Genomic DNA, 12,667 nt, shown 5'->3' on the forward strand with positions numbered 1-12,667 from the left:
TTCTTCTTCAAAATTACTTTGGCTATTCGGGGCCTTTTGTGGTTCCATATGAATTTTAGGATTGCTTGTTCTAGTTTCGAGAAGAATGCTGGTGCAATTTTGATTGGGATTGCATTGAATGTGTAGATAGCTTTGGGTAGTATTGACATTTTGACAATATTTATTCTTCCAATCCATGAGCAGGGAATGTCTTTCCATTTCTTTATATCTTCTTCAATTACCTGCATAAGCTTTCTATAGTTTTCAGCATGCAGATCTTTTACATCTTTGGTTAGATTTATTCCTAGGTATTTTATGCTTCTTGGTGCAATTGTGAATGGGATCAGTTTCTTCATTTGTCTTTCTGTTGCTTCATTGTTAGTGTATAAGAATGCAACTGATTTCTGCACATTGATTTTGTATCCTGCAACTTTGCTGAATTCATGTATCAGTTCTAGCAGACTTTTGGTGGAGTCTATCGGAATAATACTGTTTTCATTAGGCGTATTTTCTCTTAAGCTATGACTGTTTTATTTTGCTGAATAATAAACTTAATAGGTAAATCGTTTTTTGAATTTTGTTGTAGGTAGCAGTATTAACTGAATTGCCCCCCTCCATTTACATGTTGAATCCCTAACCTCCAATGTGACTATATTTGGAATAAGGAAATATGACAGAAGGGTCCTGATTCATAGGATTAGTGTTCATATAAGAGAAGACACAGAGAAGTCTCTCTCTCCAACACATGAGGACACAACAAGAAAGTAGCCATCTACAAGCCAGGAAAAGGGCTCTCACAAGGAACCAAATCAGTCAGCACCTTGATCTTGGATTTCCCAGCCTCCAGAACTGTAAGAAATAAATGTCTGTTGTTTAAAGCACCCTATCTGCAGTATTTTGTTATGGCAACCCATGTAAGATAGGTGGTGAAGTATTTGCTTAGATAAGCGTTGGGCTGGTTCAACAGCTCTTTCACAAGAAATGGCATATTTCAATAGTCTGTTTAATGAATACTGCTTACAGTGAGAAAACAAATACTGTACGTGATTACTGAGGAGGAAATAAGCATTGCCTACAATCTAACATCCATGGGAAACTATTGTAAACCTAGAATTAATTATACTTGCATCTCTGTGTTCCTTTGGCCATCTCCTAAAACTGCTGTTCAAAAACAAAACCTCCCTTTTGAAGAGGACTTTATTATGTTTAACATTATAGCAATAACCATTCAGTCATACAGATTTAGGTTTGACTCTCAGCTTTGCTTCTTTTCCAGCTATGTGACTTTGGGAAAGTTATTTAACCTATCTGAACCCCAGTTTATCTGTAGAATGGAGAAAAAGCATAACTACTTTAAAGTGATGCTGTGAGCACTCAGGGACATGGTGTTCATTAAGTGTGACTGGCACAAGGTCTAGCTCCCTCTCATGACCACCCATTCCTTCCACCTAACCAGAAATAAAAAAGTGCTGCCAACGGTACCTCAATATTAAAATGCATTGATGAAAAATGGGGGTTTGAGCATGGTTTCTTCTTTTCGATTTTAATTCTGCTGCTCTAATTTGAATATTTATATCTTCTTACATAAAGTAATAGTTCTACTGGAAGAACTGCTACCCTCCCCACATCCCTCACAGTATTCTTGTAGGAGGCTAAACGGTGTTCGTGTAACACAACTTTGATCCTTTCACTTTAATACTGAGAACTTTCAGTGGCCTCTTTCCTTTGAAAAAAGAAATACAAACTCTTTAAAATTGTGTTTGAAATACAGGTGACCTTTGAACAACATGGGTTTTACCTGTGTGAGTCCACTTATACAGGTTTTGTTTTTGTTTTTTCAACAAATACAATACAGTACTGTAAATGTATTTTCTTTTCCTTATGGTTTTCTTAACATTATCTTTTCCCTGGATTATTTTGTTATAAGAATACAGTATATAATAGATATAAAAATATGTGTTAGACAGCTGTTTAATGTTCTCAGTAAGGCTTCTGGTCAACCATAGGCTATTAGTAGTTAAATTTGGGGTAGTCAGAAGTCATATGTGGATTTTCAGTCTCCAGCTTCAATCTTCAGCTTCATTCCTATCTAATCTAGTCTTCATCACATGAACAATAACGATGATCATTTTAAGATGCCAAAATGATTATGAGTCCCTCTTCCCCATTTAAAAACATCCAAAGTTTCTCAATAACTCTACATAATAAGTTGTTGTTGTTGTTTTTGTTGTTGTTGTTTTATAGGGACAGATGTGATTAACAGCTTTTATTTTCTATTGTTCTTAAGCAAAATACACCAAGGGCTGGACTCTATTCTGACATATCCTGAATATCTGCAGTAAAAGAGGCACACATGTAATGTACAGAAATCACTTCAAAATTCTCTTTGTTTAGAAAGTCAAATATAATTATCTGTTATCTGTCCATAAAAATTAGCAAGAAGCTTGTCCTTTTGTCCTAAATCAGAGCAGGATGTTGTGATCAGATGCCACTACGAGCCCATATTATTTGCCCTGTTAAAACAATAAAAGGAAACAGAATACTCTCCTCTTCTATCCTTCCTGGAAAGATGATCAGGAAAGGGGCTCAGCTGTAAGCTGCAAGTAAAACTCTTCTGTGGCCCTCTAGTTAATGAGTGAGCTATTCTAGCTCTGGGTCTGATTTTCAGGCAGTTAAAAACTTCTATTTTCAAGGAGCACAGCACCGTCTAAGTAATGATTGGTTTCTACATCAGTGTAAAGAACAATGACAAAGCTCTAAGTGGTTGAAGAATATGATTTATAATCTGTATAAGAAAAAAATCAATTGAATCAGTTTTGTCATCAGACATATGTGTCTTGGCCTTCCACAAAGCTGCTATAGTTCCTCTACTTCCTTAACTTAAATATTTAGATTAGAACTTTTCGTATTAAATAATTAAAGCTTTTGCCTATGAGTACAGTTGAGAGCATGTTACAAATTTCGGTGTATAGTTTTCTAAAAAGTCCATAATTTTATTTTTAATATCTTCTTTGAAACAATAGCTAGTAGTTATTATTTTTTGGTTTGTTGATTTTTGTTCAAATCTGTGCCATTAAATTTTAATGTAATTTGTAGATTATTTGACTTTTACAACTTCTACTATTCAGAATTGATAGTTTTATCTATAGCCAAGTGATGCATTTCATAAGTCTTCCATAAATGTTCAAAAAAAGAGGATAGTCCATATGTAAAGTATATAGCACATATAAATTTACCTTACTTTTTATTATTCAAAATCTTCTTTATGTATGAAGTATATATGTGTATGCATGAATGAGTAATGTGCATTTGAATCACCTGGGCATTTTGTTAGAATGCAGATTTGGATTCAGTAGGTATAGGGTGAGCCCGAGATTCTGCATCTCTAGAAAGCTCCAGGCGAATCCCATGCTGTTCGTCTGTGGACCTCACTTCGAGAAGCAAAGCCTTAAGCCATTGTTCATTAAGATTTTATGACTAGGAAGAAAAAAAAAAGATTTTATGACTAGGTGTCTCGGCATCCTCATGGATTGGGTGGCCCAACCTGTATGCATTCCTCTCCCTTAGATTAGATCAGTACTTCTCGGTTCCTTTTAAGTGTGTCTCTCATTCTCCGAAGTTGTAACTTGTAAAATATCACATTATTTAATGCCAGGATATTTCTTGACAATGCAACTTTCCTTTTATCAATACAAAATGACCCTCTTTGTCAGGTCTGGTGCTACTTTGTATGCATGCTACTCTATATGATGTTTATGAAACCATCTTGATTTCTTTTTCATTTGAATTTGCCCAATGTATGCCTAAAATGTAATATATGCTCAATAAAAATTAAAGTTATTGTCATCTATTCTTTTATTTTTAACCTTTATCACATTAAGAAGTGTTTTTTTAACCCACTCTACAGTTTTTTGATGAGTATCTCAAGTTTGCCCTCCAGAATGTTGATTTGATGTCAGAAGCGTTAATTCTACTATTTACTACTTCCATTTTGAGAAGATTTTTAAACTTGTGTACCTGTAGTTTATTAGTGTATTAGTGTATTTATTAGTGTATTAGTTTCCCATTCATTCAGATAGTATTTTGACCCCAGCCTTTGCCTTAGCTTGATGGCCAGAGCACCTGTTTCATGGAGGCTACACCATTCATACACTTGAGGAGAAATGAAGCAATTGCTTTCTAAAATTATGATGTTTCTTATATAAACTGATTTTCTTTTATATTTGGGAATGTTGTTCCCTATTCTTAAGCTGCAGTATTGTTTTATAAGCCCCACTGTAGATTTTTATTAAATGATTTCTATCCAGACACTGCCTTTTTTCAAAAGATAGGATGAGTGGAACAGTCTTCAGTTTCCATGCTATGTACTTGAGGCTCGTTTTGTAGCTAAAACTAAAGATCTAATTTATGTGCACAGGCCTAGGTCATTTTATGTTGACTGGCAATGCAACTTCCACGCAGTGTGCAGCTCTTACTTGAACAATATAACACATGGGACTAGATATCCTCATAAGCTCTTCCCACACTCTAACTCTACCCACAGTTGCAACACTTCTCCTTAGGTCACTAAGCATGTCAGGATGCTATGTGTTTTCTTCAGGCCCCTTTCATATAATATATTACATTCATGGAAAAGCCTGGACTGAGAAAGGGAGGCAGTAATATTGTAAGATCTGGTAAGGAAGAGTGGAATAATTCTGATAAGCAAAGATAATATTTCATAGTTCAGGAACTATGTAGGTACTCTTTCATTCTAAAAAAAGCCACATAGAAGAGAGATAAAACAAAATACTTATCTGTTTCCTTTGTCGTTAAGATTCCATCTAGTTCAAATGCTGAAGTATGTGGTATGCATCAAAGAATATGCTTCTCAATATAAATGGAAAATATATTCTAACTGTGGCCATCTGAATTTCTACTGTGGACATCATTTTTCATAGTCATTGTTGGTTTTGTTGAGTGAAAGCATAGCACACAGGTGACTTGCCTGTCATGCTGAACCCAAAGATGCAACAACCTTAGAGATCTAAGACACTGTGCTCCGACCCCCATATTAGTGAAGTATACAGGAAATGCATGAAGTTCCCATTCCAGATATTTCATCAACTTTGTGTGACCTGAATAAATTGCATAATCTCAGAGGACCATTGGTTTTATCATATATAAGATAATTTAAACTTAATTAACCCATCCAACCACAGAATATTTGTAACAGAACCTCAAAGTGCAATAGGAGTGTTTTTATTTTTCCTATAGAGTTTTGATGTCAGAAAGACCTTATAGAGCAGAGGTTCTCAACTTTTCAAAAGGCAGGGAACTTAGGATTTACAATGGTCTTTATGGAATATCATGTAATGTCAACATTAAATTCAGAATAACTAATTATGCAATTCTAGATAATAGAATAAACATGTGGAAGCAGGTGTCAAACATTTAAGTTTATGGTAGAAAAAAAAAACATTATATTCTTTTGCCTAATTCTATTTCCTCGCATTATTTTCATGCTCTATACAACAAACTTATACACATACTCTTTTCAATTATCTGTTGTTTTTAGAAGAGTTCACAAACTTAAGATGGACTTTTACTGAACTTCTGTTTTTCAGACTCTTGAGGATATTATTTTATAGGAGGTCATAAAATAAACCCTGTGTTTAAACTTTGTCAGTTAACTAATTATTCCAATTATGGGGTAACATAAATAGGAAGAAACCAGCCAGCTCTGACTCCAGGGCCTTGGCACTTTGCTGAAAGATGTACTGCTTCTGCTCCTCTTTCCAGTCATTGTATGGTGTTCCAAACAGATTCTAATCCCATGAGAACAAGATTATACACGCTCTCTTTCTTTTTTCTTTTCAGGGCAGAGGCTTTGAAACCAAGTTGAAATGTGTAGTGTCATTCTACCTGGAACATGGCCACATGGGATAAGAAATATTTTCTTCTTGTATCTGGTCAGTAGTGCAAACAGGTTGAACACACAAAGGGAAGTCAGAGATCGTTTTTATTTTCATATATGCATGTCTGGGAGGCCTCATCTCCTAAGGACCAAGAGATTTTCAATTATTTTTCATGTGGTAACCCTAAAGTTATTCCAAAGCATTGCAAATCACTGTGAAGCATTGCAAAGCATTCAGCGAGGACATAATAAAGGTCAGATAGCAGCATGTTGCTTTCCAAAGGTGAAAGAAAATATCTTCCTAGGATGAGGGTAAATAGATGTTTCTACTCAACAACCATGCTTTGCAGCTTTGGCCAGAAAAGGGAAATTGGAAAGATGGTGGATACTGGAATTTTCCACTCAGTTCCAAAGCTGGCCTTCTGAATAAGAACTGTTTGCTTCTCTATGGCACCATCTCCTTCTGAGAGCTCCTTCTCAGTTGACCAGAAATATCCACTTGACTGGTGACTAAAGAAATATGAATAAGGATGTTGCTATTCAATTCCTATCATTTAAATAGGGCTTTAAAGTAACACAATAAATTTAAAAGCCAAAGACTTGTAGGCTTTATAGCCAAAGAATTTTCTAAATTCCTTTCTTTCATTTTTTTTAAGCCTAGAGAGGACTCTGATTTCTCACATAACGTTAACACCTATATGCCTTCGGCCCCTGATAGCCAGGCCTTGCTGCATGGTGATACGAGGAGGATGTGATACAGAAGGAAGGGAAGCCCATCCCTATTATAGAGGGCCGTAGGAAGGAAAAGGGAAAGAGGAGATGTGGAAAACAGATCTGAATGTCCCAACTTCTCTCTGGGCTTCCACCAGGACTGGGTGTTAGGACTGCCATGGGAAGAAGGAAGCTGTTGGGTTGTTTGAGTCTCTACAAAGAACCCAAACCACAGGTTGCCCTAACCAAGCTGGGGCAAAACCACATCAGAGTTTAATTTGGCAACAAAGAGTGCTTAGAGAGTTGCCTTCAAATTTGCTTTTCGGGGCAGCTTACCATTTCTGCCTTGCAATAACAAAATCTTCCTTTATTCTTTGTGTAGAGTAGAGCAAGCCTGGGGAGGAAGGATTGAACCATCAGGTAATTTGAGAAGCAGGTGACAGATTGCCTTTTAGGGTCTGGATTGGTGAGATGTAAAGGGATCCCTGGCCTTGGTTTGGGATGGACCATCACAGTAGGAGGCCACACGGAGGACAAAGGTTTTTTTTGTACCAGTGTAACCTAAGGTCAACTGCAAAACTAACCAAACAAGATAAACAAGACTATTCCACAAGGTAAAGACCTCAGCTACAAATGCAGTAGGCAGGCAACAACCAAGCAAACAGGGCACCCTCATGAAGATTGGAGGAATGGAACAAAACCATTGCAAGTTCTGGGGAGCCTATCTTCCCCCAGCCAGGAAGTCATGAAGTCCTCCTTCCCTAAGATGCCCTGGGAGAGAATCAGGAAGACAGGAAGATTCTAGGAAACTGAGCATTTCTTTTTACCAAGTGATAAAGAGCACAACCTTAAAAGATTATTTCAATCATTACAGTGGTCCATGTTTTAATAAGACTAGAAGCTACTTTTTTTGCCTTTTACTTGATAGACTGATGGTTATAGTATAGATTGGGGTTGTTTTAGACATAATTTTTAAAAACATATCCTGACTACATACCTGAGACGTCGTATGCATAAATCTTGTGACCCTGTTACAAATGCTTCTTGAATAAATTCATGGATGAGTGAATGAATGAATCAAATTACACAGAGGGAAAAAAATAATAAAATGCTTAAGATGATTTGTCATCTTCAACAGTAAAGTTCTCCAGAGAGAGAAATACAAAAACCTAGGCAACTACTTTAGCACTGAGGTTATGGTTCTTTCCCCAGTGTTAATCCCAGTAGGGATGAGCCTGAAAAAATTGCCAAGTGGATAATAATTTATTTTCTTATTTCTTTCATGAACATTTGATTTTAATGGAAATCACAAATAATACTATTTATAATTTATGGATACAAATATGTCACAATAACTACCAAATTCACATTTGTGGTGGTCTCTGGTGAAGGAAAGAAATTGCTTTGGTTGGTAAAAGGAAGGACTTTTATTAATTTATTTATTTTTCCTTTCAAATTTTTATTTAAATCAAAGTTAGCTAACCAGGCTCTGAGCTGTCAGCCCAGAGCCCCATGCAGGGCTCGAACTCACCATCCGTGAGATCGTGACCTGAGCCGAAGTCGGATGCTTAACCGACTGAGCCACTCAGATGCCCCTTGTCTGTTTTGTATCTTGAATTCCATATATGAGTGAAATCATATAGTATTTGTCTTTCTCTGCCTGACTTATTTCGCTTTGCATAATACACTCTAGCTCCATCCATGTCATTGCAAATGGAAAGATTTCATTCAAAAGGAAGGACTTTTAATTTGTCCATAATGCTTCTTTTAACAAAAAAGATCTAAAGTAAAACTGACCGAATGTTAACATTGATTAATCCCATTGGTTTTATTCTTTTAACTTTCTGTATTTGAAATTTTTCAAAATTCAAGGAAAAAAAGTAATCTTGAATATCAGAGGAAAGGCGTTGACTTTTCCCATGAAATCCAGGTAAGTTTCCAAGAGGAGGTGACACCTGGGTGTTGAAGGCAAGGTGGGATGTAGCAGGTTTTTACTGGGTGTGGAGGACTTGGGAAAAGGAGATACAGGGTGTTCAAGACCAGGTCATATGTGCACGGGCTCTCTGCTTTTTAAATGTTTATTCAGTGACTTGTGTTTGTCAAACTACCCCTCTCCTGTTACCTTCCTCATCCTTGTCCCTGATTTCAGCTCCTCTATTTCTGGGCTGTGTACATAGTAAGTAGGCTACTATTTGAAAAGTATGTGTCATTTGATGGATTATTTTAGGTCTAGGTAATCTAATAGGGGTTGGGGGAGGAATGACTCAAACATATAAAGTTCAAAATTAAAATAGGGAAATAACCACTAACACAGAGAAAGGAGAATTCTTGGAGGATATTGTGCTGGACTACATGTAAATTCAGTTGAAAACCAGCTGAAATTGGTAGTTTTTTGAGGAAATATAAATCACCAGTTGGACCTCAGAGGAATTAGACAGCCTCAACAGACCAATAATCATGAAAGAAACTGATAAAGAAGAAGTGATATCTATACCCCCCCCACACACACACAACGGATTATTGTTCAGCCATAAAAAAAAACAAAACAATGAAATCTTGCCATTTGCAACAAAATGGATGGATCTAGAAGGTATAATGCTAAATGAAATAAGTCATTCAGAGAAACATACATACCATACACTTTCATTCATATATGAAATTTAAGAAACAAATAAATGAGCAAAGGAAAAAAAAGAGAGAGAGAGAGAGAGAGCGACAAACCAAGAAACAGACTCTAAACTATAGAGAACAAACTGGGAGGGGAGAGGGAGATGGGTTCAATAGGTGATGGGGATTAAAGAGTATACTTATTGGGGAGCCTGGGTGGCTCAGTTGGTTGAGTGTCCGACTTCAGCTCAGGTCATGATCTCACGGTTCATGAGTTCGAGCCCCGCGTCGGGCTCTGTGCTGACAGCTTAGAGCCTGCTTCGGATTCTGTGTGTGTCTCTCTCTGCCCCTCCCCTGCTCATGCTCTGTCTCTCTCTGTCTCAAAAATAAATAAAAACATTAAATAAATAAATAAATGAATTTTTAAAAAGAGTATACTTATCATGATGAAATAAAATAAAATGATAAAAAAAAACTTTAATAGTTAAAATTAGGGACATAAGGTGAATTTTATCAAATGCCTTTACGGGATTTTTAGCATTTATGGAGCTATTTATATGATTTTTCACCTCTTTTCACCTATTACTTTTTAAAAAACAGCCCACTTGCTTGTGTGTTTGTTATTTTTGTTTGTTATTTTTAACATAACACTGGGTGATTCTATTTGTTATTAATTTATGAATTTTGCACCAATATGCATAAAATAGATTTTTTTCCCCCAGTAATTTTTTCTCTTTTTTGGTGCTCTTTGTTGGCGTTGTGCTGGCTTCATAGAATAATTTGGAATCTTTCCTTCTCTATGATCTGATATGGTCGGTGCAGCTTAAATAACATGGAATTAATTATCCCTTCCTTGAAGGTTTGATAAAAATGAAAAATTGATAATAATTTATTTTCAGATCATGTAAATACCCAAATTAAAAGGAGAAAATTGTCAAATTAAATTTAAATGCAACACACAATATGCTCTTCACACAAATCCCTCTTACATCATAAAGACATATACAGGTTGAAAATGGAAAGATGGGGGAAAAGAACATCATCTAAACATTAACCAACCAAGTTGGGATAGCTCTACTTATTTCAGACAAAGTGCACTTTAAAAAAAAGAGTATCACAAGTGATAATGAAGAACGTTGCACAAAGATGAAGGAGGTAATTCATCAAAAATTCTGAGCAATCCTAAACAAGCATATACTTAATCACACTTCAAAGTACATGAATCAATAACTGCTACAACTAAAAGAAGTAGGCAAATCTAATCGCTAAAGCTGAAGAAGTCAGCACTTTCATATACATACTTGATAGAAAAAAGTAGTAAGAAAATCGTATCTGACCAACAAATACTACTGATCAACTTGAGCTAATTGACATTAGTTGACATTCAACAATAAAATAGTACACATTTTTTTTTTCAAATGGCTTGGAGTACTCATCAAGATGAACCTTCTCCTGGACCGTATAATAATACTTCCCAAAAACTTTGAAGTGATTGAAATTATACAGGCTATGTTCTCTGACTACCTGAAATTAAATTAGAAACCAATAATAATATATCTGTAAAACTTCCAAACATTGGAACACTATGAGTCAAGAAAAAAAACCAAGGGAAATAGTAAGATATTTTGAACTGAACGGTAATAAAAACACAGCATATCAAAAGTTGTGAGATGCAGCTAAAACAGAAATTAGATGGAAACTTTATAGCTTTAAATGATAATAATAGAAAATAATAAAGGCTTAAAATCGCTGATACAGGTATCCTTATGAAACTAAAAAATTAAAATCAAATTAAACCCAAAGTAAGTAGAAAAAATATATAGATAAAATTGAGGATCAGTAAAATAACAAAGAAAATGCAGAGAAGTCAATGAAATCAAATGCTAGTTGGAAAAGAACAATATAATTGACAAACCTCTAATTAGATCAATTTTTAAAAGGGCACAAATATAAAATTTAGGAATAAAACAGAAGACAGTAGTACATATACTACAGACATTAAAAGAATGTTAAGAGAATAATATAAACAATTTTATTCCACTAAATTTGACAACTTACATGAAATGGACAAATTCCTTGACAGACACAGATAAAAAAGTTACCAACTGATTCAAGGAAAAAATGGAAAATCTGAAGAGACCTATGACTATTTTTAGAAATTAGAGTCTTAATTAAAATATTCCCACAAAGTAAACTCAATTTCTAGGTGACTCTACTGGTCAATTCAATAAAACACTTAAGGAGAAAAAAAGTAACAATTTTACTCAAATAACTTTAGAAAATAGAGAAAGAGGGACACTTCCCAACTAATCTTACCATTAGTATTACCTTCATAACTAAGCCAGACAAATATTTTACAAGAAAGCTACAGATTTCATGAACGTAGGCACAAAAAATCTGAACAAAATATTAGCAGATCAAACTCAACAATATAGAAAAATGATAAATTATGATCAAGTGGGATTTATTTCAGGAATCCAAATATTCAAATATTAATGTAATTCACCACAGAGTAAGTTTAATTCATAAGAGAATAAAAAAGAAAAGTTGTATGATCATCTCAATAGATGCAAGAAAAACTTTGACAAAATCCAACATCCATGAATGATTAAAAAGCTTTTTGCAAACTATGAAAAACCTAAAGCTAGCAGCATACTTACTGTTAAAACTATATGCCTATTTTGGGGACCAAGGCAAGAAATTCTGCCTTTACCAATTCAACATTGTACTGGAGATCAAAACTAGTGATTAAGGCCAGAAAAATAAACAAAAGTCCTAAATATCAAAGAAGAAGTATTTTATTAAACTGCCTTTATTAACTAATTGCATGACTATATACAGAGAACATCCTAAGAAATGTACCAAAAAGCTTCTAGGATTAGAAATGAATTTAGCAAAGTTAGTGAATACTAGGTCAATAGACAAAAATCAATTATATTTTAATATAGTAGCAATGAAAAATCAGAAAATAAAATCATAATCATTTATAGTATCATTCAGCATATGAAACACTATGGAATAAAATAAACAAAAATAGCGGGGGCTGGCTGGTTTAGTCAGAAGAGCACACGACTTTTGACCTCAGAGTCATGAGTTCAAACTCCACCTAGAGTGTAGAGATTACTTAAATCAATAAAACTTTATAAATAAATAAATAAGTAAAACAAAACATGAATAAGAATCATACACTGAAATCTAAACATTATTGTCATATATTATAGATGATGCTAAGTGAACAGATACACCATGTTTATGGGTTAGATGAGACAAGACTGCTATTGATAACAAATATGTTATCAATTGTAAATTGATTTATAGATTTAATACAGGTTGGTGTTGTTTGTTTATGTGTGTGTGTGTGTGTGTGTGTGTGTGTGTGTTTGTATAGATAAGCTCATTCTAAAACTAGTATGAAAATTCAAAGGAAGAATCACCAAAAGAGTTTTCAAAAATAAGAACTAAGTAGGACAACTC

The sequence above is a fragment of the Panthera pardus genome, unplaced genomic scaffold (assembly GCF_024362965.1).
Source record: "Panthera pardus isolate Hobbes unplaced genomic scaffold, ASM2436296v1 HiC_scaffold_13, whole genome shotgun sequence".
Lineage (NCBI taxonomy): Eukaryota > Metazoa > Chordata > Mammalia > Carnivora > Felidae > Panthera > Panthera pardus.